Consider the following 5522-nt stretch of genomic DNA (forward strand, 5'->3'; position numbering starts at 1 on the left):
CTCAAAGCACTTAAGAAAGGCAAGTCTTCCGGTCCAGATGGTATACCAATCAGGTTCCTTTCAGAGTATGCAGACACGATAGCGCCTTTCTTAGCAATCATATACAACCGCTCACTTGACCCAAGATGTGTTCCTAAAGGCTGGAATGTAGCACAGGTCACACAAATATTCAAGAAAGGAAATAGGAGTAACCCATGGAATTACAGACCCATATCACTGACCTCAATTTGTAGTACGATTTTGGAGCATATACTGTACCCGAACATTATGAATCACCTTGAAGAAAATGACTTATTTATACATAACAAACACGGATTCAGAAAATTTCGTTCTTGTGCGACACAGCCCGCTCTTTATTCCCATGAAGTAATGAGTGCTGTCGACAAGCGATCTCAGATCGATTCCATATTCCTAGATTTCCATAAGGCTTTTGATATAGTTCCTGACGAGCGACTATTAATCAAATTGCGTGCGTATGGAGTATAGTCTCAGTTGTGTGACTGAATTCGTGATTTCCTCTCAGAGAGATCACAGTTCGTAGTGACAGACGGTAAATCATCGAGTAGAACAGAAGTTATATCTGGCGTTCCGCAAGGTAGTGTCATAGGCCCTCTGTTGTTCCTGATTTATATAAATGATCTAGGTGATAATCTGAGCAGCTCCCTTAGATTGTTTGCAGATGACGCTATAATTTACCGTCTAGTAAAATCATTAGACGATCAGTTCCAATTACGAGGTGCATTCAAGTTCTAAGGCCTCCGATTTTTTTTCTAATTACCTACTCACCCGAAATCGATGAAACTGGCGTTACTTCTCGACGTAATCGCCCTGCAGACGTACACATTTTTCACAACGCTGACGCCATGATTCCATGGCAGCGGCGAAGGCTTCTTTAGGAGTCTGTTTTGACCACTGGAAAATCGATGAGGCAATAGCAGCACGGCTGGTGAATGTGCGGCCACGGAGAGTCTTTTTCATTGTTGGAAAAAGCCAAAAGTCACTAGGAGCCAGGTCAGGTGAGTAGGGAGCATGAGGAATCACTTCAAAGTTGTTATCACGAAGAAACTGTTGCGTAAGATTAGCTCGATGTGCGGGTGCGTTGTCTTGGTGAAACAGCATACGCACAGCCCTTCCCGGACGTTTTTGTTGCAGTGCAGGAAGGAATTTGTTCTTCAAAACATTTTCGTAGGATGCACCTGTTACCGTAGTGCCCTTTCGAACGCAATGGGTAAGGATTACGCCCTCGCTGTCCCAGAACATGGACACCATCATTTTTTCAGCACTGGCGGTTACCCGAAATATTTTTGGTGGCGGTGAATCTGTGTGCTTCCATTGAGCTGACTGGCGCTTTGTTTCTGGATTGAAAAATGGCATCCACGTCTCATCCATTGACAAACCGACGAAAACAAAGTCCCATTCATGCTGTCGTTGCACGTCAACATTGCTTGGCAACATGCCACACGGGCAGCCATCTGGTCGTCCATCAGCATTTGTGGCACCCACCTGGATGACACTTTTCGCATTTTCAGGTCGTCATGCAGGATTGTGTGCACAGAACCCACAGAAATGCCAACTCTGGAGGCGATCTGTTCAACAGTCATTCGGTGATCCCCCAAAACAATTCTCTCCACTTTCTCGATCATGTCGTCAGACCGGCTTGTACGAGCCCGAGGTTGTTTCGGTTTGTTGTCACACGATTTTCTGCCTTCATTAAACTGTCGCACCCACGAACGCACTTTCGACACATCCATAACTCCATCACCACATTTCTCCTTCAACTGTCGATGAATTTCAATTGGTTTCACACCAAGCAAATTCAGAAAACGAATGAGTGCACGCTGTTCAAGTAAGGAAAACGTTGCCATTTTAAGTATTTAAAACAGTTCTCATTCTCGCCGCTGGCGGTAAAATTCCATCTGCTGTACGGTGCTGCCATCTCTGGGACGTATTGACAATGAACGCGGCCTCATTTTAAAACAATGCGCATGTTTCTATCTCTTTCCAGTCGGGAGAAAAAAAATCGGAGGCCTTAGAACTTGAATGCACCTCGTACAAAATGATCTAGAAAGAATTTCTGTAAGTTGCGAAAAGTGGCAATTAGCACTTTTAAACAAAGAAAAGTGCGAGGTCATCCACATGGGTACTAAAAGAAATCCGATAAATTTTGGGTATACGATAAATCGCACAAATCTAAGGGCTGTCAATTCGACTAAATACCTAGAAATTACAGTTACGAGCAACTTAAATTGGGAAGACAACAGAGATAATATTGTGGGGAAGGCAAAACAAAGACTGCGCTTTGTTGACAGAACACTTAGAAGATGCGACAAACCCACTAAAGAGACAGCCTACATTACACTTGTCCGTCCTCTGCTGGAATATTGCGGCGCGGTATGGGATCCTTACAAGGTAGGATTGACGGAGGACATCGAGAAAGTGCAAAGAAGGGCAGCTCGTTTCGTGTTATCACGCAGTAGGAGTGAGAGTATCATTGATATGATACACGAGTTGGGGTGGCAGTCACAGAAACAAAGGCGGTTTTCTTTGCGGTGAAATCTATCTACGAAATTACAATCTCCGACTTTCTCTTCCGAATGCGTAAATATTTTTTGACACCCACCTACTTAGGAAGAAATGATCATAATAATAAAATAAGAGAAATCAGAGCTCGAACGGAAGGATTTAGTTGTTCCTTTTTCCCACGCGCAATTCGAGAGTGGAATGGTAGAGAAGTAGTATGAAAATGGCTCGATGAACACTCTGCTAGGCACTTACGTGTGCAGAGTAGCCATGTAGATGTAGATCTAGGTATTTGCATTTTTCCTACTATCTACTACTATTTCGGCCACTTTTGAAAAGTGCACTAAATTAAACTCTGTATCAGTCATCTAGTAGAATATTTGTCTAATTCCTTTACCCATCCTATTAATGACATTAATCTAAATTGGAGGCAAACCATACAAAAAAGTTTTAAAAACATATAAAATACATCATGGTAAATATTTTATTTCATACATACAATATCTTCATATATAGTAAGAAAGAAAAGAAGATTTGCAACGTGCCATGTACCATCTGAATTCAAAATGGTTCAAATGGCCCTGAGCACTATGGGTTCAAATGGCTCTGAGCACTATGGGACTCAACTGCTGAGGTCATAAGTCCCCTAGAACTTAGAACTACTTAAACCTAACTAACCTAAGGACAACACACACATCCATGCCCGAGGCAGGATTCGAACCTGCGACCGTAGCGGTCGCGCGGTTCCAGACTGTAGCGCCAAAACCGCTCGGCCACCAGCGGCCGGCGAGCACTATGGGACTTACCTGCTGTGGTCATCAGTCCCCTAGAACTTAGAACTACTTAAACCTAACTAACCTAAGGACATCACACACGTCCATGCCTAAGGCAGGATTCGAGCCTGCGACCGTAGCGGTCGCGCGGTTCCAGACTGTAGCGCCTAGAACCACTCGGCCACTCCGGCCGGCCCATATGAATTGTTTTTGTAAAATGCATGATGTTGAGATTTCCAAAAACATGACTAAAGAATGATTTTCTGCAGCTAAGGTCCGATTCAAAATCATTGTGAATAGAGTTATTTCTATAAGATGTGTCATCTTTGATTTAGTTGGGATGTCGACTTGGTCTAGACAGTAATAAAGATCTAGATCTAATATTGATTGAATTTTGAAATGTAAATGCGCCCGCATCAAATCAATTAAAGTCTGATGACCGTCAGATGATAGATTTTCGCCATGCCAACAAAGTGAACAGAAACTTGTGAAAGATCCTCCACACCGACTAGCATTAATTGGCCACAGCTGGTGAAGCCTTGGTTCACCTTTTAGCCTCTATACCCTTTCTATGGCCATATGGCTTTTCACGTTCCACAACATTCCTTAGCACACGTTAGGGAGTAGAGCTGGAACGCCGTACGTCTGTGTAACACTTGTTCTCTGCTTTCAATGTGATATCTTCTTCCAGTTATTTGTATATTGTGGCACTGAGTCTGTTGCATGTTCAAAAATTGTGTGTAATTCTTTTCTTAGGTCTTTCAACTTCTTGTGCACTGTTTCGCTTTTTATGTGGTCTGTCCTTCAGTTCCTCTCCTGTGCCAACACTTTCATCTCTCAGTAGCATCTGCAGACTAGGTCCTCAATTATTTCCTGGATGCATTCCAATCTCTGTCTTCCTCTACAGGTTTTACCCTTTACAGCTCTCTCTAGTACCATGGAAGTTACTCCCTTATTTCTTAACGCATGCCCTATCGTCCTGTCCCTTCTCCTTGTCAGTGTCTTACACATATTCCTTTTCTCGACTTAATTTCATGTTCTTCGTGATCCCCAATAATGATGTTAATTTTCTCGCTGTTCTCGTTTCTGCTACTTCTCATTACTTTTGCGTTTCTTCTATTTGCTCTCAGTCCATATTCTGTACTCATTGGAAGTTCGTTCCATTCAACACATCCTGCAATTGTTCTTCACTTTCAGAGAGGATAACAATGTCATCAGCGAATCTTAACGTACATATCCTTTCACCTTGAAAATTAATTCCACTCTTGAACCTTTCTTTTATTTCCGTCATTTCTTCTTCTATTTGCAGATTGCACAGCAGGGGCGAAAGGCTACATCCGTGTCTTGCACCTTTCTTAATCCGAGCACTTCATTCTTAGTCTTACGGACTTTCTCTTCCTTCTTGGTTCTCGCACATATTGTATATTACCCTTCTTTTCCTATAACACCTTTATTGGCGGTAAATTCTCTAAGCACTTCGGATATGCCTTGATGCAGACAGTTTTATTTGTTGTTCCCACACGAGTTTCAGCAAAAACTTTTTCATCTTCAGCTGCTGTTATTCTCGTATCTTTTGTAAACATTTCACAATATTATTACATACTTTGTTCCCTTGTACAGCATGTGATGTGCTGTTCCCGACTCACATAGAAAAAAAAAAAAGCACTCCGTCTCCAGGCCACAAGTGGCCCATCGGGACCATCCGACCGCTGTGTCATCCTCAGTTGAGGATACGGATAGGAGGGGCGTGTGGTCAGCACACCGCTCTCCCGGTCGTTATGATGGTTTTCGTTGACCGGAGCCGCTATTATTCGGTCGAGTAGCTCCTCAATTGCAATCACGAGGCTGAATGCACCCCGAAAAATGGCAACAGCTCGTGGCGGCCCGGATGGTCACCCATCCAAATGCCGGCCACGCCCGACAGCACTTAACTTCGGTGATCTGATGGGAACTAGTGTTTCCACTGCGGCAAGGCCGTTGCCTCGACTAACATAGAGATGGTTATAAAAACTTCATCATAGAGCGCAGAACGACAGCTTATCATTCCAATTGTGAGTTTGCATTACAGTTGGTCTGGCAATTTTAGTCTGCAAACCGAGTCCCCGTAAACGGCACTGATGTCCACTATTTCTGCAGGCATAGGCCTACCAGGAGAAGAGCTGAAGTGTACAATGACTGTCACTAATACGGATATGAGTCGTAGAACTGCGTAAGTGACACTTTTGTTAC

General features: G+C 43.3%; 1 pseudogene; it reads right to left on the reverse strand.

The window, feature by feature from the left end:
* Window positions 1–5157: 5157 nt before the first annotated feature.
* On the reverse strand, window positions 5158–5275 carry LOC126204604 (5S ribosomal RNA; annotated as a pseudogene).
* Window positions 5276–5522: the final 247 nt, after the last annotated feature.

Source organism: Schistocerca nitens, chromosome 9, assembly GCF_023898315.1.
Source record: "Schistocerca nitens isolate TAMUIC-IGC-003100 chromosome 9, iqSchNite1.1, whole genome shotgun sequence".
NCBI classification, from domain to species: Eukaryota; Metazoa; Arthropoda; class Insecta; order Orthoptera; family Acrididae; genus Schistocerca; species Schistocerca nitens.